Source organism: Leptidea sinapis, chromosome 36, assembly GCF_905404315.1.
Source record: "Leptidea sinapis chromosome 36, ilLepSina1.1, whole genome shotgun sequence".
Classification (NCBI taxonomy): domain Eukaryota; kingdom Metazoa; phylum Arthropoda; class Insecta; order Lepidoptera; family Pieridae; genus Leptidea; species Leptidea sinapis.
In genome coordinates this window covers 3,491,105-3,518,029 of record NC_066300.1, presented here as the reverse complement: position 1 = coordinate 3,518,029, position 26,925 = coordinate 3,491,105, and the positions used below count along the sequence as shown (strand labels likewise).

The 26,925-nt window shown below is 35.1% G+C and overlaps 1 long non-coding RNA gene across 1 annotated transcript; it reads left to right on the top strand.

Moving 5' to 3' along the window:
• Nucleotides 1-160: 160 nt before the first annotated feature.
• LOC126975487 (uncharacterized) lies at nucleotides 161-23,794 on the top strand. Its single transcript, XR_007731731.1, has 4 exons — nucleotides 161-312; nucleotides 9,580-9,729; nucleotides 14,308-14,402; nucleotides 22,084-23,794. It is a non-coding gene; the product is annotated as an uncharacterized LOC126975487 (long non-coding RNA).
• Nucleotides 23,795-26,925: the final 3,131 nt, after the last annotated feature.

The window sequence follows — 26,925 nt, the reverse complement described above, 5'->3', positions numbered from 1 at the left end:
CTATATTACGTTAGGCCGATATTGCACCAGTCCCGGCCTATCCAAGCGGGCCCCGACTGCGAGCGACGAGCAACCATGTCCCGTACAGCATCCGTCGCCCGCGCAGGTCCCGTTAGCTGAGGCGGCGGTCGTTGATCGTTCACGCGTACGGCCACTGACCACCGACCGGTGACCACGCATAGGACGTGATTCGGTGTCAACTTTTGTGAATTTATCAAATTGCACCAATCCCGGCCTGCATGCGGTCACCCGTCTCCAGAAGCAGCTGCGCACGTGGCACTGGCATCCAGCAGTCACAACTCCGACCCGCAGGTAAACCTAACTGTTCTCTCCGAACATTATATCTGTACCTGTTAGAAAGTTCCGCACCGAATCGTTATTTGTGGTGAGTGAAGCGCTGTAGAACCGCGGCCGAACCGGTTTCAATCTAACGTAAAATGTAACAAAACTCGATATAATATATGCTTGTAACTGCCCAAATGAAGGACATATTGGAACTTTCAATTTTAAAACTGCCTTTTTTGACAGCTGGTTTCTTTGTGTTTTTCAACAAAATCTTCTGATGTTATCAATGAAACAGTGCGAGAAAAACATTCTTACTAAGTAGTAGGATATAAAGCGATATTGCCGTGTACAACGCAAGTCAATGAATTGTAGATAATAATAATTGTGAATGTAGAAATGTATATTGCGAACGTAGGATGATTCACCGCGGGCCGAGTGTAGTAACAGTTATGATTCAAATAAGTTCAGCTGTCAGAAGGCAAGGGGCCGACCACCGAGGCTCCGTGTTGGTCGCAAGTCTCACTTACGAGTTGCGGTACTGGCATGTCTCGGCTTATCCTACAACATCGCCCGCGCTCGACGAACGGTATTATAAAACTCGTTACTTCGTCATTACAAAGTTATTGTTCATTTTAACACAATTCATGTGTGACTTTCGAACAGGGGATTGCTAACTTGAGTTTATCAGCCTTGCAAATATTGTAAAGATTGAAGGTATCTGCTAAATTTTTTTAACCTTTATAGGTATCAATAATTGAGATTGAATGTAAGAAACCTTATCCTCGACAAATTAATTAGTGTAAGGCGCAATATGCACTTGTAACTTGAATATTGTTTCGATGGAACCTAATGAAACTCAGCACAGATAAATTAAGTAAGAGGCAACAACTTTAGAAACTTATACCTTATAGTTTTAAAAAGCTTCTTGAAGTAAGTACCTCAAATTATCGACTATAATTTTATTGGTAACATTTTTCATTAGCTGTCTAAAGCGGAATGCTGCAAGTAAATTTCGTAGGTACTTACAGTTCTTCGTGGTGACAGTTTTTACTCCATGTAATCATATAAAGTTTTGTAAATATAGTTTAATGTTTCGACTTATTACATAATATTCAGGTCCTCCTATGTAGAAGTACATAGCATCGATCAATAAATAACCTGGCACATTTAATTTAAATTTAAAAAAAATCAGTTTCATGTGATTTTGTCAACAAGTTGGTAATGCGCAGTTGAAAAACTGTAGGAATTCGTAAAGTTATAGCTACCTACCACATGAGTAACTTGTGAGAAAGGTAGCTGTACCTACCGAAATACTAGTTTACATAATTGCAGTAGGTACTTTGTCTATTAAACATTCAAAGTTCCCTATGCTAAGTTCTCATTACGAAATCTGTGTTCATGTTTGTTGTTTCACTGACCCCAAAACTGTGCATCATTAAGAGCAAAATTTAAAGAAATAAACATTTTTAACGTCCCGCTAAGAAAATTGTTAATTTTCACAAAATCGTTTTACCCAGTTTTCGATTCGATAATCGAGTTTTTATTAGATCTCTTCGTTTTAAGGTCCTAGGAAGCTTCTCTGACTATTCCCGCGATGGTGTCCGTACGTCTGTATTTATTTATTTATGTATGTGTGTGTGTGTAAAAGGCCAGGTCAAGAGTACCCTAAACCGGAGAGCATGTATGAAAGGAATAATGAAAGTGGACGAAGCGAAAGAAGTATGTAAGGATCGTAGCAAGTGGAAAGAAGTGGTCTCTGCCTACTCCTACGGGAAAGAGGCGTGAATTTATGTATGTATGTGTGTGTATGTACACATCCAGTATGTAAACCTCTTATAAGCTTTGAACGGCTTGACCGATTTAATCGCATTTCATTCGAATGGGCTTGACCAAACTTAGAATTTGAATACATATCGGACAGGTAGATTAAAAAAAAGCTATGAATACGTACTATCAAATGCATGTTCTGAGTTCTTTTATTAAGAGCTTTAAAACATAAAACAGCTAACTATTTACTACACAAAATAACACAAATTACTTAAATAAAATTTAAATCGTCAGAAGTACAATTTGAAGCGTTTAAGTATGGAATTAGCGGGAAGTTGCAGAGATGGCATTTAGAGTCAACCATTTTCCTAATTTTTTTAATGTAAAAGGAGGACAAACCAGCGTACGAGGTCACCTGATGTTAAGTGATCACCGCCGCCCATATTCTCTTGCAACACCGGATGAATCACAAGAGCGTTGCCAGCCTTTACGGAAGGTGTACGTGCTTTTTATTAAGGTATCCAATCTCATGTCGTATCGTCTCGTAAACAACGCACAAGGAAGCTAATTCCACAGCTTTCTAGTATGTGGAAGAAAGTTCCTTGAAAACCACACTGGATAAACGCCACGCATCCAATTGGTAATAAACATTTGCCTCTAAACATATTCTTTATAATGTTATGAAGAACCTGTGATAATCATAATGTTGACATCAGGAACAAACATAGATTTGTTATGCCTACTATTCGGTTTAGTCGAGTAAGTCTTTCGTGGGGCGATATTTTAATAATACAAGTTCAGCATGAATCCTGTAGAAGAAACATACGATCCTGTGTCTTAGAATCTTTATTATTTCTGTGAATAGTGATTCTAGTATGTATAATATTTAGACCAGGAGATCCTAAAACATTTTGGAGAGACCCGAGCAAGAGACCCATTCTCCAAAATGAACAGCTGTTACCTCGGACCCCCAAACTACTTTAAAATTCTAAAAATTTTTTTTTCTGGGATTTTTAGGGTTGCTTATCACTTTGTTGTCCGTCCATCCGTTTGTCAATAGCTTTTTTCTCGAGATCGCGTGAAGATATCGAGTAGAAATTAAAACGTTATTTGTACTTAAGTTTACAGTTCTTTGAAGTGTGAAAAAAAATTCTAAGTTAACTTAAAAAAAGATACAGCCGTTTATATCTCAAAAAACGTATATTTGTCAAGGGAATTAAATTTATAGGGTGTTCTCCATTGGGCCAGAACTATGAAGGCAAGTAATACCGTCTTATATAGAGTTTTGGAATGAGTGGTAGTTATTGACTTTCAATACGTGATGCCAAATCCTATCTATCTATATATATTTGGCAAATTTTGGTCTTGAATTACTCGTGGAACTCCAGAGAAGGTTTAAAAGGTGACTAAATGTGATAATGCTCGGAATTACATAAAAACAACAACATTGTTTTTCCTTTGATGTGTCCCCCGTTGTTCAGAAATCAAATTGAAAGAATAGTTTAAAATGAATAACTAATTAGAATCTTTATATCTTTCTGTCTTTGTCAGGAAACATAATTTTAGCTACCTATAGTTGGTAGATTTTATGCACGATTTAATATTTGTTAGGTCTGAGAATCGGTCGTCAATTATTTTTAAACCCCAAAAATTTTTCATTCTTGATTATTTCTTTTTACTTTATATGGCAATACAACGTTTGCTGGGTCAGCTAGTTTTGAATAAAAATATTTGAATTTGAATACTAAAAGAATAGGCAAAAGTCTGAAAACTATAGATTAGTAATTAAATCATAAAAAAACAGGGTCGTAATGCAAGGAACCGCGTTCTTATTTCGAATTGAGTTATATGTGTCATGTGGGATATCGTTTGAAAGGGTTCATACGCACAAGCTTAAACAGTTTTTTAATTATTTTTATGATGCATAGTTTTAGCTACTCTGTGGTTTTAGATTTATGACGAAGAGTTAAAAAAAAAACCTTTGCCCCTTTTCTATAATCTTAATATATATAAATTACGTGACACGTTGTTTGTCCGCGATGGACTCCTAAACTAATGAACGGATTTTAATGGGGATTACTTCATGGAGTGCAGTTTAGTCCAACTTGAGAGATAGGATAGTTTTCATTTCGATTTGGGACGCATAATTATTTTTATTTTCAATGTTTGTTTTGTATGGACATATTTTCTATGAGAGAATTTAGTGATGCACTATTTGACAGTTCCTCTGTGAAACAATTTCATTATAACAACAGGGAGCATTTCTTAATAATTGTGAAGTAAATGTTTAGAAATATTATTGGCGAATTCCTATAAAACAGTATTTTTTTTTATTATCTACAGAACAACGTCTGTCGGAGCAGCTAGTTAGTATAATCATATAGATAGATATTTGGTACCTAATAATATGTACGGAACCCTCGGTATGTAAGGCACTCGTCCGGCTATTTTAAAAGTGTCACAATTATACTTTTATAATAAGTTGGTACACGTAATATTAAGTTTTAAATCGGAACTTATTTAAGAAGATGATTTTTAGACCTCGTCGACCGCTAAAATCAGTTTTTGTGTATGTCAACCCCTGGGAAATCGACCCTTGGAGTGCTGGTTCGGGGAATACCGGAGGTTAGATCGTACCTTTTGGCTAGAAGGTAGACGATAGGTACAGATATAACACCAGGGTCCCGGGTGGTTAAGACACCGATATTCAAACTTTTTCCTAGGCTGGAACAGTCGTGCCCTGTAATTTAAAGATCCCAAAATAAGGACTAACGGAAAATAATCCTTACTAAGTCCTTATTTACTAAAGAAAACATTTATAAAGTCTTTTAGTTCATAGGAACAATACCGAATACGGTTTTATTGTTATATTATTTAAAATAAAACATCGGCAGATTAGGCTTGTGGTAAGACGTTATCTTTGACAGGTATCCCTGGAATACGTCCGACGTAATCCATTAAGTATATTGTTGTCTCAGTCTTTATTATTGTGCGTAGATTATCCCCCTTATTCATTATGGTCCGCTAACTTTAAACAGCCGCTAAGGAGTGTTTTATCTCATTCTGACTTAGGTGAATAGAAGAAGACAGAGTGAGAATTAGCAATGCTTTAAGTTAGCAGACTATTATGAATAAGGGGGATTAGTATTTACATTTGAATTATTCTGGAATACGGGCCTTATTATATAATCGTTTTTGTCTTCTTCTTCTTCGTCGGATTACTCTTGACAGAGCAGTCGTGGTCACGTCGAACGACGAACGATTCTACGCCAGTTATCCCTTGCTAATGCTTCTCTGGCACTCGTTTTTGTAATGGTGTTCTTTTATAGTTGAATCGTCGTTCGTTGTAAACAAAACTAGCTTTGTAGTCCGATACAGCGCGTAAGTGATACATATTTCTGAACGCGGGAAATGAACAAAACAGGTATAAACAATGAAAGTTTTAAAATCTCTATTAAGAATACTACTATGACCTATTGTATCACGAATTCATATATTTTTCATGCGACAATAACACCTTAATTTGAATCTTTCGAACCATTAAAAATGAAATGAAATCTCTAAAAATATTAACTTAATCTTGAAAAGTCATAGGATCTTTTTTATTTGTATTTCACTAAATCAAATCAAAATCAGTTTATTCAAGTAGGTCACGGAAATGACACTTATGAACGTCAAAAAAAAATTAAATATTTTTCTTATTGAATCTACCGCTACTTAGTAAAAGGTTGAGCTAATGAGAAGAAGTAGCAAGAAACTCATTGCCACTCTTTTATATCCAGATTTACATTTAAGTACCTACATCGATTTACAAATCATTTCAAATTACAATAATATGTCAAATGTAAAATGATGCAACAGACACAAATATTTAGATATATAAAACACATTTGTCCAGTTGAAAAATAACAATTCCTTGCAATTGTTTAAACAATTTCATTTTAAACAATATGGCACGGGGTTGCCCTGAGGCAATATGCATTAAAAAAAATTGAGGTGGAATAGTTTTCGGTTATATATACTTTTAAGCTTACTTACATTTCAATAAGCTATCGACATAAAGTATTGGACTATAGCTATATTGGACATAACTATGGATAGATAAGATCTTGTCACTAAACGGTGACAGCAATGTATCCGTAACTAGAGATACGTTTTTGAAAACGGCCGTAAGTGAAATGCATAAAAATCATGTGATCGAGATGCCGAGTAACTGAAGTTTTATATATAGGATGTTATAAAAAAATCTAACAAGCCCAAAAGAGGGTTAAAGATATGACATTATATGAAAACAGCTTGCTGTATTTTAACCTCGACATAAGATATGTGCATAAAACGTCATTTCGACCACAGTTGGGCAATCTGTGGACTACACTTGGTACTTTACGTCATTTGAAACATCGCGCGACGAAGGTCGGAGGATATATAGGGGCCATCCATAAACTTCCTAAATTGAATTCCTTACGTCAGACGTTAAGGGGTAGGGGAGGGGGTCGACGAAGTTTGACAAGGGATACCAAATTTTGTGAAATCACATTTTTTTCATAATATAATATTTTATATCTAAGTTTTACAATAAATACTAAATTTAAATTACATACTTAACTAGCAAATATAATATAATTTTTATTTAATTATGTTTTGTTAATTTTCATGCCTTTGTTTGACTTAATGTTGAGATGTTATTGAAAAATAATTTAAATGGAAATAAAAATAATTTCGGAAAACTACTGTTTAAAGTTTAAACATACATTTCCAAACGTTAAATTGCAAAATACAGCCCACTCGTTAATTCGAGCGACGAATTATCTAGTGTTTGTAATATCAAATGGTTCGAAATATTTGAGAGAAAATAAATAAAAATTCGAGTATTAGTCTTGATCAATTATCATTTTCTAGCGGACCCGACAGACGTAGTTCTGTTATAAAAAAAACTCTTGTGGATGGAATTTCTTTAAATCCGTTCTTGGCTGATCTCTACTCGGCGAATATATAATAGCAGTTATTATATATATATATATATAGATTAACTGCTATTCTTAAACAATGACAAAAGTTTTAAAGTGGTTTGCTTCTAAGCACATTGCTACGGCTCAGACTGTTCAATTACTTGTATGTTTAAATAACCAACGAAAGAGAACTTGTCTCAAAATGTATCCAAAATCTTTCTCTCTGCAACTTTGAATTGTCGAGTGTTTGACGCCGATGAGTTCGAATTAACGTGTCGTTTTATTACGTAGCAATGATTTTTCGTTTGAATTACCACTTGGTAATTGGCTCCTTTGCACAGGATGCCGGCTAGATAATGGGTAACATAACGGCGCCTATTTCTGCCGTGAAGTAGTAATGTGGAAACATTATTGTGTTTCGGTCTGAAGGGCGCCATAGCTAGTGAAATAACTGGGCAATTGAGACTGAACATCTTACGTCTCAAGGGGACGAGCGCAATTATTGTAGTGCCGCTCAGAATTTTTTGGATTTTTCAAGAAACCTGAGCGGCACCGCGTTGTAATGGGCAGGGCGTATCAATTACCATCAGCTGAACGTGCTGCTCGTCTCGTCCCTTATTTAAAAAAAAGATTTCGTTTTATAAAGAGATTTTATAGGAACTCGTGATAACTTTGAACTATAGAGAGGTTTGAAGTGGACTGTATGTGACATCACTCTAGTTGGGGGGTCTCACAAATTGACCAGCTGTGACTAGGACGGGGGAAGGGCCAAAAAATCATGAAATTCGTGTGACGTAATTTATGAATTGTTCCAATAGGTCCTCCACAGCCGACTTCCACGTGCTAAATGCGCCGGCGCTCCGTCATGTTCGAACACAATACTATTAGTTCTGGTAATATGCCTTCTGTAAGCCTTCTAGTCTCTTCAAAATCGGTTTGCAAAAACTTTTAATAATTGTCACCATTCACGCGACGTGCCTGTCACCCAGACACTATTGATGTTACAAGTAGCTCTCCTGTGAAACGTGTGGCTTCTTTCGAGCCCAGAAGTAGTCGTTATGGATGTTATAGAGTCTCGTGAGTGTTACCTTATCACTCCACATAACATGAGTTCACGTAACGTGGGTACTCCACAAAAAAAGTTGATCATACAGTTTGTAGGTGCCAATGAAATTGCTGTCTCATAGCCCACACATAATAATAACACTCTCAATGTAATTTACATGCTGATGTTTATCAATTTATGATGAAAATAACAGGAAGTAGTCTTAAAATTGTAAAATTAATGAGTTGATGAAGATTTATTAAGTTGACTTGTTATTGACACCATAATAACGTACTTTCTGCTTTTTTAAGACGCCATTTCTTAAAGTGGTTTTATTCCCTTCTCCTGATTGCAAATATCATTAAACTAGGCAATATTCTTTAACTAGTCTCTATTTCATCAAGTCAGATGTAACGCCCACATAATCATCATCTTGCGTGCAGGTGATTTTGACTGATAATTTACTGCCCCCACGCAGTGAAGTTGCAGTTTCACTACCAGACCCTATTCCGTCAACAACTCGTCAGATGATTACAATATCATCTTTACCATCATCACGCAGACAGACAACTGATGATTGGCTGTGCCTAGAGAGGAGGTACGAGCATCATAAGGCTGCACCAGCTGCACTATTTTGCCCATTATTGTTGAGAACTCCTTCTGTATCAACTTTACCATCTGCAAGTATTTCAGAATTACATGTGGCTATTCTATCGGCAACTTTCTTTTATTTATAACAAACTTCTAACCTCTTCAGCTTCTAGTGTCCCAAGTTAAGCCCCTAACAAAACCAGAACCAGAAAGAGTAAATTTGGAAATCATGACTGCAGTTTGCAGTTGCAGTTCCAAACAAGCTTGAAACTCAAGAACAAGAAAAAAGGAGGTGACGAGCTAAAGAAATTAAAAAATCCATTTTGCAGACTACTCAAGGGAAAAAAGCCAAAGTTGTTAAGAAAACAAAAATATCCCCTAACAGTGTAACAACAAACCCTAGGTGTGATTCTAGCAAATTCCACTTCAAATAATTAGTCCTTTTTCTCAAAATCTGTAACAAAAAGTGCATTTAAGCTGGTGATTAAAGATAGTTAAAAGGACAATTTATCATGCGTTACAATTACAATTTAAATAAATGGAAATCTTTTTTGCGAGATCTTACGAAAAATTGTAACGTTCATCCTCAGTCCTGCTTACGATTTACGCACTTCTTCGTAACTGTCAGTCTGTTATAGTAACAAACAACGAAAGTCACCATATTACATTCAATTCATAATATAGGTTATCGATTACAATTAGGTACAATACTTATCTCAGTAATGGCCACAACATGTTTACTATTTATTACATTGTAACTTACTTTGTTTCTATTCTATTTTGATCTATTATCGATTGAACTCACTGGCTATGACTAGTTAGGAGCTAGATAATTAATTGCGTGCTAGTGTTTCAATTATATATCTGATGCAACAAAAATCACTTACTTGAGTAATTAATACGTATTAATAATATCTGCCAGTGTGTTTTCTGTCTACATAGGTCAAGACGCCGGAACAAACAGAAGGTCAATGAAGACGGACCGATTGTTTTTTATAAAAGAGGAGGACAAACTGCCGCACACATTCTCTTCCAACACCAGAGCAATCACAGGAGCATTGCCGCCCTTCGAGGAATGCGCTTGTTTTGAAGGTACCCATGTCGTATCATTTCACTCTCTTCCATAGCTTTGTATTAAGTGGAAGAAAGTTCTTTGAAAACCGCAATTTGGAGGATCGTCACACATTTAGAGAGTAAGGACGGGTGCGAAGGTGAAATTGGGCGGCAGGAATAAGTCAGACAGGTCTTCGGAATACTCCCATAGGTAGATGCGGTAGAAGACAAAGACAATGAAGCGACGTCTCTAAGCAACGCCAAGTGAGGTTCTAGCCATTCAAAGAGCACTCGATCCCCGATAATTTTAAGTTCAAGCTGATACTGGGGTGCGTTAGACCAGGGATGACAGCAATACTCGCTGCCTGTGCTTTGTGCGCTTCAATGTTGAAGGTTGAAGTATTGCCGTGCTCTATTTATGACGCCCAGCTTCTTCTTCGCTTGAGTTTTCAGGACCCAGTATTCCGATACTAGGCGAGGCTTTAAGGAAAGTGTTGTCAAAGAGCGGCCATTCCACAAAGGGGTTCTTTTTAATTTTAAGCGCACTAATTTGGGTCTTCTGGGGGATAAATTGGAAATGGTTTATTTAATTGCGACCTAGATATGTTAAAATCTGGTTTCTACTGTGACGTGTCTAATATTCTAATTTATTCATGTTCATTAAGGGCGAAAAATACAACTTTATTTGACGGTCATTCTTTTTACCAATTGTTTACTTCTACTTCGGAAAAGTTTAGCTTATTACAAGATGTGGCAAGAAACTTATTACCACTCTTTTTAATCAATCTTTAAAATTTCAGTATTTTATTCTCTTATGCAAAGTGATGTACGACAAATATATCGGTTCCACATCTTGAAAAAGTTATAATTAAATAAATCATAAAAAATATGAACAATTTATTGATTAAAATGTCATTTACTCAAACAAAACACATCTTATAACTATATTTACAATACCATTATTATTTATTAATTTTGTTTTTTTAAATTCAATTTACAAATTATTTATTTATGTAATCTTCGTAACCTTTTACCTAGATATTTACAAAAAAAAAAATGATCTGGCTTCAAGAATCGAATTTTCCACCCAATAAGTAGTTAATTTTGTTTCGTTGTCCATTACAGGGAAAGGGTTTAAGTCAATACAACCAGCACTAAAATTAGGAGACAAAAAAATAAAGGTGCCTTTGCGAATAAATTGGTTATGTACCTAATTTAATGCTTTCAAATATTTTCATGTTGCGGTGATAACTAAGTGTCGGAAAAGCTCTTAATAAGCCTTCAATATTTTTTTAATACAGTTGCTCAAAAAGTGGAGTTGCAGGGATGTATAGCGTTCAGGATGTGGGCTATTACATACTCGTGCTTTTTCTTTACCTTTTCCGAACTCGTGCGTTCTCTTTCCCAACTGTCAAAATAATGTCTATTAAAAAGAAAAAACCAACCACGAAGTTTTTATGATTTATGCAAATATTTCTAAATAGAAGCTACTAATTTTTTTCAATATCAGATTTAATGAGTAAGGTTAGGTTTTATTTCATTTCATCTCATTAAATTTCATTTTCATTTCATATCAATAAAAAAAATCTACTAAAGACTTGGCTGTATGGGCATAGTTCCCTTTGCCTACCCAAAATGGGTGAAGAAATAAAAAAAAACTTTGCTTATATTCTTTTACGGTTGGCGCCATTTTAGTTCGTCGAGTTTATTGTGTTATTATTATTCTATTAAATTGCTTCATTTTTCGCAACTGTATTAAAATAGTTGTTCAGTACACGTGCGGAACCGTCATTGCAACTTGTTCCGACTGTCAACCCTCACGGGTTCCCCTTCAGCTGCGCCTCGGCTCGGGTAGACATTTGTCGGAACTCTTTGCAATGACAGGCTTTCCGCACTCGTGATAAAATATACTATTATTATTACTACAGTAGATAAAATATGTATTTATTATGGTTACCTACGCAGTCTTTTGCCTCGCAGAAAAGCAGCAGAGTAATTTCACACCTGAAATAAACTTTGTAATACGTAATACAGTGCAATGCCCTACACCCGTGGTGTCAGCATCAGAAATTCATAAGTGTTTGCGTTCACAATGAGTTGAATGAATCACTGATTTGATCAAAAATTTAACTGCGCAAATACAGTGATTGGCCCTAGGTTATTGCGTCAATAAAAAAATCTTATACATGCAAGTGCATGCATTTCGTACCCTTCAAATCACGGACTAGTAAAAAAAGGATTCCGCGCCGTGATATTAGCAATTGAAGCATATGTATTTATTATGGTTACCTACGCAGTCTTTTGCCTCGCAGAAAAGCAGCAGAGTAATTTCACACCTGAAATAAAGTTTGTAATACGTAATACAGTGCAATGCTCTACACCCGTGGTGTCAGCATCAGAAATTCATAAGTGTTTGCGTTCACAATGAGTTGAATGAATCACTGATTTGATCAAAAATTTAACTGCGCAAATACAGTGATTGGCCCTAGGTTATTGCGTCAATAAAAAAATCTTATACATGCAAGTGCATGCATTTCGTACCCTTCAAATCACGGACTAGTAAAAAAAGGATTCCGCGCCGTGATATTAGCAATTGAAGCACCTTTATGCTAGTGTGTGTGCGGTTACGGGGTATACGAGTAATACAATTTTTTCTCCCTTAAATAATCATATATCCACAAATACTTTTATATTATTGTTTTTACACTTTTTCACAATGCACGACGGCATTTTTAAAATATTTTATTGCGACGCAAACTGATTTGTCACAGACGCTGGCAAATCTCATAATGGCGGCCGATCGGCTTTTATTAGTGTAAGTGTATGCATGGGGCTATATATTTACACATTTACCGGCTTGTTTTGGTGCCTCACTGTTATGAAAGGTGACACGGAGTCCTTATTTTTTTACTCGTCCGTGCCTTCAAATATTATCATTCCTTACACTCTGTCTTATAAACGCAATGAAAAGTTACTCCAAGTTAAAATTACTCTGTCATGTAATTCTGTAGTGACAAAGGTAATATAAAAGTTTCAAATTTGGAAAAAACTTTACTTCGCGATTATTAATAACACAGTTTATTATTTATATAATATAGTATATATCTTATACCCTTCATAAAATATGCACAATATCCCTTTACCACACACACATCCCAAAACTCCCTTTGAAATACCAACAGCACAAAGAAAATGACGTTTCGAAGTCAATTTTATTTCGCCTCTATCTATTTTATTTATCCTATTTTAAAGAATTAGGTGCCTGTCGGACTAAAACTTTCATGGAAGTTGCTCCAAATGGTGCCTCAGTATTTATAGGTATTTTTACCACTTAAAAATCAAAAAAGTTTGATTTGAGGTAAAAGAAACGGGTCTCTGAACCCGTTTCATTAAAAAATTATCATTATTTTAATTATCACGCATAAAAATTATTAAATAACAGTAATACAATAATTTCACACAGTAAATAATATATAACTGTTATGGGCAAATGAGGGCAGGGTGTTGAATTTTATCAAATCATATCAAATCAAATCAAAAACAGTTTATTAAAAGTAGGAATTTCAAAATACACTTTTTCACGTCAAATAATTACAATAATAATTTATACATCATTAAAAAATACAAATAATATGTATATAAAATATACGAATGTAATTCATTACAAATTAAATTAAAATTTATACAATATCGATACAGACTACACTCATTAATGTCAAACATATAGTATATTAAAAACAAATCAAGGGCACTTGAGAGCAATATAGGTATGATATTTTTAGGACCAAGCATTCTTGTCATTAATATAATCAACTACCTTATAATAAGCTTTCTCAATTAGTTTACTTTTAACATGAGATTTGAATCTATTTATTTATTTTATAACAAGGAACATTGTAAAGGCTAAGCTCTGCCCTCCCAAGCATCACACTGCGGCTTTCAGGGGAAGTTTCAAGTATAATGCCACCAAGTGCTGGAATAATTAACCACCTCCGCTACGGGCTTTATATACAGTCTCGAATTTTAGAAAAAAATTAAAAAAATACATATTAATGACCAATGACCCTACATCTCCCGCCTTGGTGAGCACTGTTTAAATTTCATTGTATTGTATAAAACAGCTACTCGTATATTTTACTTTTTTTTCTTCCTTATATATATATATACATACATATTTTATTATTTTTGTAATTATTATTGTTTATTTTTTGTGAATCTATTTTTGTATAATATTTATTTTAGTGCCACATTTATTTCTTTTAAAATATGTCAGTTCATCTCCAAACTTCACACAACAGTGGGGTCACTGAAAATAAGTGTTGTGCTCATAATGTATGGACACTACTATAACTGAGTGGACTCCAGTTTTGGAAGACCACTGCCATATAAAGTTTTGCTTTTGTTTCTTTTGTATTAAGTAAGTTAAGTATTAGATTTAAGCATATATTTTGTTCTCATTAACTTTTTGTGTGAATTTTGTCAGTTTTTCTTCCAAAATAAATTCATTTTCATTTTAAAAAGTATTAAGTTATATTTAAGAAAAAATCTTTAAATTAAAGTTAATCTTTACGTTATTTTTACATGTGTTATTAATAAAATTATGTTCACTTTCATAAGGTCCTATTACAAAAGGGATTGTGCTGTCGACTGCTGCAGTCAACAGGTCGACGTGCTACTAGTAGCCCGTACCCACTGAAAAGCAGTGTTGCAAGGTATCCTTTTGTGACATGTTTTTGTTATTTTTCTTTAGTTTAATAATTGTTATTTTATTATGTTCATAGTAAATACTTATTATTATTAATTCTCACACTGCCATATTTATTTTGTGTTTCTGACGGAGACGTGTGGAGGTGCAGTATTATAATATACAATATTCTGCAGGTCATGTTCAAGGGTGTGAGACGTGGTACTGGGGGTAAAAAACTTCTAAATTACGCAATAGCTTAATAAAATGAACAACTTTAAACAAGAGAAAAAAGACTTAATTTGATTAAATCAATGTACCTACTTTGTACCGTGGAAATGAATAATTACTGCATTCCTTTCTTTATTCTAGACTAAATACGGAATTTAAAACTGTATATATTATGTTTTTGTTTAAAGTGATAACCCTCACTTCTAGATTTACAACAGCGACATTTCAAGTCAATTTCCTATATGCAAATATTGGGGTTGAGCAGGTTATCAACTGTAAAGTGGATCTTGTAGATGAAGCCACAACCTGAGAGTTGAACAAAGTAAACAGAATTTTATAACGAGGCGGTACTCGAACGGTTAGCTCAGTTGGTTAGAGCAGCGACACGGAACGCCGGAGGTCTTGGGTTCGAATCCCGCATCGTTCATAAAATTTTGTTTTTCAAATTTTATTTGTGTATTAAAACTGTATTTATAATAATACTATAGTAGCGGGTGCGACACGACAACCCTTTAGTAGGTGAGGCCGGTATGGGCAGTTTTTCTTGCCCGTACTTACCGCACGATTGCCCTGTCTAGACTGTTTTGACGGACCTCTGTGTGAGGTACTCTATGGTATTGCTGCGTGTGTTTCTCAATGGATTGTGTCTAAGAAGTAGTAATAAGTGCTGCCGTCTTAAAATATCTTTTTTAAATCTACACATAAAGATCTTCTTCATTCATAAGAACTTTTCAATAGTTTTCCTATGACGATACATCAAAATAAGTCCTTCGATTTACTGCAAATTTGTGTGACTGTTAAATTATACGTGAGCTAGCATTTTTAGCTTGGACAATTTATTTAATTAAAACTTGTTGACCCAGCAAACGTCGTAATGCCATTTAAAGTAATAAAAAAAAAATTTTTTTGGGGTATAATAAATTAATGACCACCGATTCTCAGACCTGCCAAATAAATAGTACATAAAATGTATAGTACTAAAATAATAATTAATATATTCGATTGCCATCTTGCAAACCTCTTTCGGATCTGTAGATGGAACAGAATAATATAAAAATCGCTATTCAAAATAGGTGTCGATCGTAAACGGGTGAAAATTTGAAGTCTTATGCATTTTTTTATGCTGAATCGTAATAAAAAAAATTAAAAAAAATTACAAATAAAATAAAAATATATATTTAGACCCCTAACGTAGACCGGTCGGGTCACTCTTATCATTTAGGAGTATGAAAAATAGATGTTTGTCGGAGGAGTTTGTTAACAAACACCTGGACCTGAGAATTTTATATATAAGATTGCTACTTATAATAATTTACAAGTTAACGATATGATTAGTTTGTAATGAAATAACCTATGTCTGTACTGGAATATCGTTACGCAATCCAATTCATTGCATACACCAACGGAGTAATCCTGCAATTGAACAAAAGACAAGCTGGGCAATGACGCAGAAGATACACTAGGCACTAAGAAAATATATTTTCACTTCTCATGCTCTGAAATTTCTTATTTGTGCACGATATAGGCTGCACAAAATCGATTTTTGTGCACAAGTGCACAAAAGTATCTACTCATAAATGTGTCTATGTTAAGGCAAAGAAAATGAGCCATACAGCCAAACAATAAAAAGTTCAGAGATAGAATTTGTTATTTTATAATATTTACTTTAATTTATTTGCTCATGTGTTTTTTAAGACACAAAAGATATTAACATTTTAATTAAAATACATTTTCAGTTATTTAATTAATTAAAAAAATATATATTTTACAAGATTAATTTAATAGTAGACTGCGTAGGTCTGGAGCCCAAGCCTAATATCAATGTCGTAAGATTAAAAAGAAAGCGGCGAGAAACAGGTTATGTTTTTTCTTATGTTTATTAATTTCTTCAAATTTGCTAAAATTGTTAAAAATGTCCATATCCATACTACTGTTTACTTCTACTGCCTACTGTTTTATTTCCTCGCAATCGAAATGAAAAACAGAGTTTACAACTCGTCCACAAAACCATTTTATCCTCGACATTACTATCAGCCCTCGCCAATGCTTTACTTAATATGATTATTCCTATAAATACTTGTCACATCTGTGCTAAATATGCAAATGCATATAGTTGCATATTAAAAAAAAAAATAATTATAATGCATATTTCCCTCGATCTCGCTCATCGTTCGATGCTTTTATAGTACGCCCAAACATTGCACTCAAATTTAAATTCTGCCCAGTAACATCGGTAGACGTAGAACGTTCCTTTTCCGCTTACAAAAATTTATAAAGCGATCGTAGACACAATTTGTCTACAGAACATTTAGAACAGTACAAACTAGTAGTAGGTACATATTTTTAAAGGTAAATCTTAAATTTCATTGTTACCTAAGTAGGTATATCTCGTAATAGTTTTTTTCACGAATACGATTGTCAGTACAAGCCTTTATAAAATAAAATAAAAATATTTAAAAATATGACTTTTTATTTGTGCCTGTTATATAACTATATGCATATTTTGGCCCTTTTTATGGATTTTCGTGCATATTTTAGTTATTTTACTTGCATATTTTGGACATTTTTTGTAGCATATAATCCGGTCTCTAGTTATAATAATAGCATGCTATTTAGCACATGTGCTAAGAAGTCAATTTTATAGAAAGAGTATTTTAACATACTCTACATGGGGCACACTAAAAGTTTTGCACTAATAGCTAATCGGAAGTATTTGAATTTCGAATGTTATATTTTTAAAACGTTGCAACCTTCTTAGTTACCAAACAATTGACGGGAAATCATTTGTCAATTGTTTTTTATCACATATCAAAGTTCTACGTACGCAACGAAAATGGAATTAAGTTGAAAAGATTTTAGAGCGATGATTTTTTATGATTATAAAAGTTCTCTCTCTCCGCAAGACTGCCGCATTACGAAGGGCGGCCTTCAACTGCTGTCAACGAAAATAATTTGACTAATGCTAGCGGCTTATTGCAGAATACCCGCGTATTACTTATGTGACAATTCGAGGACTATTGGGGATTGGTATGAGTCAAATTCAGAAAATTTTACACGAAGAATTGAAACTTGAACGAAGTTCGGAAACTTGCTGTCGTTGGATCCCTTATGAACTGACAGCGGAGCAGAAGCGGGCTCGCGTGGATTGGTGCTCACAGATGTTAATGGAGTACGACCACGGACTTTCTAAAGCTGTTTATGACATTGTCACAGGATAAGAAACGTGGATTTATTGTTTTGAACCCGAATAAAAACAGCAATCTTGTGGATGGGTGTTTGAAAATGAGAACAGGCCAACAAATGTGAGGCAACGTTGGTAAAAAAATGATCGCATTTTTTTCTCAGCTACGGGTCCCATCTGCAAAATTCCATTTGAAGATCAAAAGAGTGTTAATGCCGAGTGGTATTCTATTATTTGTTTACCCAAGGCGTTAAAAAATGTTCGCGAAAGACGACCAAAAAGCCGCGTTCTCCTACATCATGACAACGCTTCTTCACACACGGCCAACAAAACTAAGTCATTTTTAGCTTCCGAAAAAATACAACTCGTCACCCATCCTGCACATAGCCTCGACCCTGTGATTTCTGTATTTTTCCTAAAATCAAAGATTCGATGAGAAAACCTCTCACTTTTACCAATTCCGAAGAGGCAGTGATAGCGTTAAATCAGCACGTAGAAAACAAGCCTTGAGATCTGTGGTCCTCCTGTTTTAAAATATGGTTCGATCGCATGAAAAAAATGTAAAGGAGAGTCTTTGAATAGCAATAAACATAATATTTTGGTTATAACATGTTGGTTTTTTTAAGTTACGCAAAACTTTTAGTGTGACCTACGTATTAGTCTATATATATACAAATTGCGTGACACGTTGTTTGTCCGCGATGGACTCCTAAACAATGAACGGATTTTAATGGGGATTACTTCATGGAGTGCAGTTTGGTCCAACTTGAGAGATAGGATAGTTTTTATTTCGATTTGGGACTCATAATTATTTTATTTTCAATATTTGTTTTGTATGGAAATATCTTCTATGAAAGAATTTAGTGACGCACGGTTTGACAGTTCCGCTGTGAAACAATTTCATTATAACAACCTTTTTTTTACGATATAATTCTTGATGTTTTGAAATATTATTGGCAAATTCCCATAAAACAACTTTTTTTATCTACAGAACAACGTCTGTCGGGTCAGCTAGTGTAATATAATATTATAGACTAAATAAACATGTTATTACACAGATATGTGGGGTTGATATTCTAATTTGTGGCATGTCGTGTGCAGGTGGGATTCGGCGGCAGGAACTAGGTCAAAAAGCTCTTCGAAACACTCGGAAGTCCAAGGAAAACAGAGCTCTTCGAAAGTTATCTTGTTCATCCTGCATACAGCTCTGACGGTATGGTCGGCGGTGTTTTTCTGTCGTTCGTCAAGATTCCAGTGTTTTTTTTACAATTCTTTTGAATTTCGTACATATCACATTTGTTTTTTTCCTGGGATCATGTCGAAGCAAATAACTCGCCCACCAAAAGACTTACTAATTCGAATTAACCGACTTGTAGGCTAACAAGTTTGTTTCTGGTGGTAACATTATGATTATTACAGTTTCTAGGAAAATTCGCTAATGGTCCTACTATACACATTTTCAAGAATATATTGGAAGGCGTGCAGTGCGTGTTTTTTATATGGAAAAGGAGTACAAAAGAGCGTACCTTGTGTTAAGTGATCACCGCCGTCCACATTTTCTAGTGACAGCAAAAGAATCACAGCAGCGTTGCCGGCCTTTACGGAAGGTGTACGCGCTTTTTTTGAAAGTACCTACCCATGTCGTATCGCCCCGGAAACACTGTAAAAGGAAGCTCATTCCACACGTGGAAGAAAGTTCCTTGAAAACCGCGTGAGAACGGGTTGGTATCACGGTACTCTTAAGTCATCTTGTGATGATATTTGAGTCAGAACATTTTATTACTGGACAGATGATCCTGCTAAGCATTAAGAATGGTAATAGTAGATGACGTGGGGCTACGGTCACTATGTGGACGCTATCAGTAGATTACGGCGCGATGAGCTGTATTGACACTAGATAAGTGTGACAGCTGTTGTTTATGTACAGTTTTGGACAACTTGGCTCGCTTCATGGTGGGTAGCCTCCAACACGTGGAGAACTGTAAAATCAGCTCGCCACGTAAAAAACGTGGTTGATTGTGGTGGTTCACATATCGATCAATAGATTTTCATTAGGTTCTCACGCGGGGTCGAGCAGTCGATCTGAAAATTCGAAAGTAAGATTACTGTTAATATAAATACCCAGATTTGTTTGACGACCTGCATAGGTTAATGGTTAGCGATCCTACCTACTAAGCTAGAGGTCCCGGGTTCGAATCCCGGTAGGTGCAAGCATTTATATCATAGTTTCTCAACCTTATTTTTCTCACCGCCCACTTTGAGAATATGTTTTTTCTAGAGTATTTTCGTGTATTTTTTATCTATTATTCAATAAAATTTATAAATTAACAAATGACTATTAGCTGCATTACTTCACGAGTCCATTGTTGGGGCTACTGACAACCAGCTAAAACATTGGCACTACGCCAGTGCAGCTTATTACTGAGTTAGCTCCATTAGGAGACAATTATTGTTGCACAGTGCCTTTTTTCTTTATAACTAATGGAATGTATTATTTTGTTAGTTATCTATTCTGTTTTAAATCGTGTGGTAAAGGTCTGTTACAAATATTTTTTTATTCATTCATTCATTATCGTAAGAGCGAAAACAATTATAGGGCAATAGCGATATGTAAGACGGGTTCGATGTGAATTCAGAGGACAAAACCGTTCACAGGAGAATTATCTACCGCTTACTGTTATTCGATCCGGTGCCAATTTCGCCGGCCCAATAAATTCCTCCTCCCTGCGTCGTAATCCTCAGTTCTGAGGGTCGTGACCAGCCTTCTGTATCACTTTATCTCGTATGATCGCTCTCCATCTGTTCCTGTCTCTGGCGGTGTGAAGGGCATTGTGCAATTGGGCAACCGTAGAGTCGAGAGCGGAGCGGATCCGGTCGGACCATCGTGTTCGACTGCGTCCACGAGGCCTCTTCCCATCTATGTTGCCGACCACAATGAGTCTCTCAAGGTTTCCATCGTCCTTCCTTGTGATGTGACCGAAGTATTCTAAAACTCCGCGCAGACATTCGGCAGACAATCCTGAGTTCACGCAGTATGGAGAGATTAGACCGAAATGCTGTCCAGGGGATACGAAGCATCTTTCTCCAGCATCACATCTCAAAGGCGTCAATGCGTTTAATATATACTTTATTATTTCATACATACAATAAATACCTATACATTTCAAAAAGGCGTATGAGTATGGCGCCCTGTGCTGTTCCTCTACAGGTCGTCAGGGATCTCACTAGAGACGGTTTCCTCGCCGCATACAAACGATATGAAACGCGCTGTTTTTAATAAAATTTATTGGAAGAGTTGCGACAGCAAAATCAATATATATTTCAAAACGGGCGTATATATTAATCATTTATATCAGCAAATTCAGGTTTAACTTTAATTATTTATTTTACTTCAAAAGAGTTATAATACGAAGATTATTCAATCTTATTTTTTCCACCTCATGCCCCTAACTTTGAGTAATGGGAGGGATGAATAAGATCAAGAATATTCCATTAGAAACGTGTTTTAGACGGCTTGGTATCATGAAGATCTTTCTAGATTGAGGCCTGTTTGAATTCATCCCCCAATATACCGTTTAACGGCTTTACACGATGATTGCACACAATTAACAGTTAGAAAATGCACCTGATTATAGCTATAGTTATCATAAAATAACCAATTTGCCAAAAATATAATCTAAAGAGTTGGTGTCTAACTAATTTATATCAAAGGTTTTTTTTTTTTGTGAAAATAAGGGACGAGACGAGCAGGATGTTCCTGATGATGTTCAGTGCTGCTCAAGATATTTGAAAAAATAATTCTAAATGGCACTACAACTGCGCTCGTCACCTTCAGACATAAGTTTTCAAGTCTCATTTGCCCAGTAATTTCACTAGCTACAGCGCCCTTCAGACCGAAACACAGTAATGCTTACACATTACTGCTTCACGGCAGAAATAGGCGCCGTTGTGGCACCCATAACCTAGCCGGCATCCGGTGTAAAGGAGCCTCCCATTGGTATAAAATAGTCAAATATAAAACTATTGATGGCGTCTTAGTAAAGGACATCCACTACACCAAAACCTTCAAACTGGAAATATGACATTATAGATTCAAAGTATCATGGTCAAGACGCATTTTTAAGATTTATCAAATTAGGACGTGAAATACTGCATAAGCCTACCTCCATTAAAAAGTATGGTCTGCCTAAACATAATAACCCATAATATATAGCTGTTTTTAAACCTTGTCATTTAGGAAAGTTTACTTAATTAGGTGTTATTTTGCGGTAATCCATAATAATCCAAATGTAAATAGGTGTTTCGTCTACCCAAGGCTTAGCAGACATTGATTTGCCGAATGCTGAAACGAAACTGAACACGTGTCGACTCTATCGGAAACAAATCTTAGCCAACATCAAGAGAAACTCAAAACATTTGAAGACTGTTATAATTAATTGTGTTAAATGTATCATAATAATATGTCATTAATTAATCTTATGCCAACTAACTGCTCGCACATAAATGTGACAGGTTTTGCGAGTACCTACATATTATGTTTTCCTTGTAATGTCTAAGAGATTAATTAAGTTCATTAAATGAAATAAAATAACTAGAATTTGGTTTGAAGAAGATAAGTACCACTCATATTATCTATTATGACATCCTCTCCTCCTCCCTGCGTCGTAATCCTCAGTACTGAGGGTCGTGACCACCCCTCTGTATCACTTTCTCACGTATGATCGCTCTCCATCTATTCCTGTCTCTGGCGGTGTGAAAGGCATTGTGAACCGTAGAGTCGAGGGCAGAGCGGATCTGGTCTTCCCATCTATTTTTCCGACCAATATGAGCCTCTCAAGGTTTCCATGGTCTTTATGACATACCTGGTAAATAAAAGTTTAAGTAGGCCTTTCAGTATCTACACGGTAACAGCAGAATAGAACCGACGAAACATTGTTCTATATAAAGCGAAGCGCAAATGCTTATGATAATATTGATTGTGTCTTGTATCACTGAATATTTATAAGAGTTGACGTCAATACATATAAATAAAGAGGAAGATTGGATCTATATTACCTGCGTGGCTTAGCTCGGTGACATTATTAATTTGTTCATTTCATATACAGTAATGTTGCAGTGCACCATGCAGCGTAGCGAAACTAAGGAAAAAGCGATTCACTCGATTGTATGAAACGCGCAGTCATTGATAGATTGACAGATGACGGCTATAATCTTGTAAAAAACGGAGATAACCGAAATCCACTATGTTTTAAACAACTGTTCGCTTTCTAACTTAGCCGGATTATATTTCGTCGCCAATCGCCATACTGTAATTACTACTATTTCAAACTTATGTCAAATCTCTGCACGTTTCATACTAAACTAAATTTCAAGTTCTAGTATTCCTGGCCTGTTTTTATCGGTTATCTAACAGCAAGAGACTATCTAGACGTATTTATACGTCTAAGATTTATAACTTTTGTACAAAAACGAAACTCACCGACATACTGAAAAGAATAGATCAACAGAAATGTAGGTTGGCAGGGTATTTGATGCCAGACACAGAAGGTAAACCAATGGTATCCATGGGATGGCAAGCGAAACGGAGGTAGGCAGTTTACCAGATGGGATGATGAAATTAAGTTAACCGTGGGTCCAATCTGGAGGAGGGTCACACGATATAGGACGCAATGGATATATTTAGAGGCACTATCTACTAATATCTGGTAAATTTAGACTAAAAATTATTGAATGTACCCATTTAGTTTCGGCATTAAAAAGCTGATTATAATTAGTTCGTATTTAAAAGTCAAGGTGTTATGAAAACACAAAATTGAACTATCTGTCGAACAGAATATCAACACTCGAATTTTATCCTATTTCCATAAAAAATATTATTTTACCATTATTTGATTTAACCGTTGGTATTATAAGATTTTTTGAATTTTTCGTTCGCAATTATAAATAATCGGTTAGTTTTTTACTTTGCCCGTGTAGGTAATGGACAGCTATTGACTTTTGTACTATTATTTATTAATGATTTCGCTACTGACTGAAATCTATTTCAGCTTGTTATATATAATTATAAGGTAATATATTTAATAAAAATTAGTTGGGAAATACCTATGTTTATCTTCTGTTGTTATTTTGTTATACATAGTAAAATTTAAATAAATTGGCTAACTAACGGGAGTAACGCCATCTACCAGTTATCAATGTAATCATATTAGTTAGTGTTTCAATCGTGAGTAACATTTAATTTACTCATGTGGTATGGTTCAAAAATATAGGAGATTAGAATCATCTCAACTGGGAGAAAAGTTGAAAAAGTGTCCGACTGTATGCAAATAATAGTTCAAAAATCTTCCACCATGGCGCTGGTGTGGGCACAGGGTATGGTATGAAATATGAATGCAGTAATTGTAGATAAATTGAAATATGCCGAATTAAAATTTTAACATCATTGTCGACTAAAGATTCACTATACATACGATTCTCCTTACCTCTATCCTCCATAATCAAAAGAGAAATTATCACTGCCACCAGCGCCACCTGTCCGGCACTAACGTAACTATTTCTGTTCCGTAAGTCTTGTACTATTATATTCTTTGTCGGAGTGGTCATTTCATACTTTATATTGTGTGCCGTTCAGCGGTCATTTCAATTTTTCAATTGGTCTAACAGTTCTCGAGTATAAGGTCAATACATTATATATACATTCTCTTAATATACAAATTATTTAAGTTTTCTTTAGTGTTAATTCCGCCAATATTTGTTTTTAAAACAATTCGACACGTGTTTCGCCTCTACATGTGTCGAATTCGACACGTGTCGAATTGTTTTAAAAACAAATATTGACGGAATTAACACTAAAGAAAACTTAAATAATTCGTATAATTTTGGATTTCCGCAAAGTAACGCAATTCGATAAATATTCTCTTAATATACAACGTGTCCCAAAATTCAATAAAAGGCAAGCAACAGATGATGGACATGCTAACAGCGATTATTCGTGGGTAAAGCTGATTTAAATAAAGATAGTTAATTATTTGATGTTATGATTTTACAATAAGGGCATAAAATATCAAAACTGTTGTTTTAAATAACTATAGACGAAATTCTGGTTAATTAATTAAATTACAATGATTACTTACGTCTTGTTGTCTGCGATCTTCAATCTATTATGGTGTCCATGGTACCCAAAATCTAGCCGGCATCCTGTGAAAAAAGCCTCCCACAACGGCGCTTATTTCTGCCGTGAAGCAGTTATGTATATAAACATTACTGTTTCGGTCTGAAGGGCGCCGTAGCTAGTGAAATTACTGGGCAAGAGAATGAGAATTTATTGTGTAGAGGACAAAACGTGATTTGGTGTCTATCAGGTTGAGGTTATATTTTCACACTTAATTATTTATTTATTCAAATTTAAATTTCGCAGCTAATAACTGGGTGATAATCATATTGAAGTAGATGTCTTTTATGTTAAATGTGTTAATTTGAATATTAATTGATTACACTTGTTTTTATTTTTATAATTATTGCTTGTTGATGCCAGGTAAACCGGTTTAAGAGCTGGTCTTTTAATGCTTTCCATGATTTTGAAGAGCTGTTACTTATTTGTGGATCGCATGCAGAAGGTCTACTTCCATGAGTATGGGACTACTCCTTTTGAGTTGCACTAGCGCCAACCCAGGTCCTCCCGACTTAGCGTATAAGGAAAACAGAGCTCGTCGAACAGTATTTTGCCAAAAACTTATTTTAAGGCATTAAAATTCAAATATTTTTATTCAAAATAGAATGTGACATCAGTTATTGAAAGTCAAGAACTACCACCCATTCCAAAATGAATGCCTCAGACCTGAAAAAACGGGCGCAACAAACTCGGCGGGCTTTTTTTTTTCATCGAAAAAATATGTTTACAAAGTAATATTGTACAATTAAACTTATTATTAAATAGCCTGAGGGCGGTCACTCCACTCCCAATCATTAAGGTGGTATCATTAAGAAAGTCATTTATGTTATAGTAACCTTTACCACACAAACGTTTTTTAACAACTCTTTTGAATAACGTAAAACTTTTGTTTTGAACATTTTCTGGGATCTTGTTGTAAAAGCATAAACATCGCCCCACAAAAGACCTACTAACTCTAAGCTCTGCATACGCGGGCTGGTCGGTGGTGTTTTTACACCTTCGTGTGACAGGACTGTGCGTTAGTAGCGCTCTCTGGGTTTCCACGGAAGACCAGCGTTGTGGATTCTTTCGAAACCACAACTATGCTGAGTTGGGGGCCCATTGGCGTCATTAGATCATAATTAGATTAGTAAAAGTAGTGTATTAGTAGTTTCCCTGTTCGTAGAACTAATTATACTAGCAATTGTTTTATTATAAGAGCACGCAACACTTATAATAATAATTATAGTCACTTAGACTTTTTTCATAGCAGCTATCGAACTTTTACTAAAAAAATTAAAGAATATCTTAAACATCCTTAAAATATGTCCAACCGATAAATTTGATAAATTTTGTTTCATTTGTATTTTTGTGTACTTTTTTCGCCTTATATTTAATTGTATGTCAAATCGTTATATTTTGTATTATATTCACTCCTACTTTGTTTATATTTAAGTGGAAACTTTATTGGCTTGTGTAATATAAATTATGTGTTACAATGTGTATATAACTTAAGCTGTTTGTTTTCCAATAAATACATAAATAACTTTAAGAACTATTATCAGAATGTGTAATAACGTCAATAAACATTTTTTCTTTCTTTCTTTTCTTTTTCCATTGTCGCTAAGAGTCGAGTTGGAGGCAAAAAGAGGGCAAAAAGGTTTTCGTATGGGCCAAGTGTCATTCCCCATGTCCAACGTCGAAAGGCTGTAGTTACTAAGAGCAGCTATTGACAACCTCTAGAACTGGCATGTTCCAGACGGTAGCTTGAAATTGATCGCTGATTTTGACGACCTGCTTAGATTTCGCACGGGCAATTTTCCGATTAAATCGTATGGTTGTACTTCCTGTTCCGGACATTGCTGGATGGGTTTCACACAGGGTTCAATATTCAGTGATCATCGGCATCAAAATAGGGTTGTGATATGTCACCGATCGGTACTACTAGCTTGGTATGATATCCACACTTATATGTGCGGAAATCCGTTT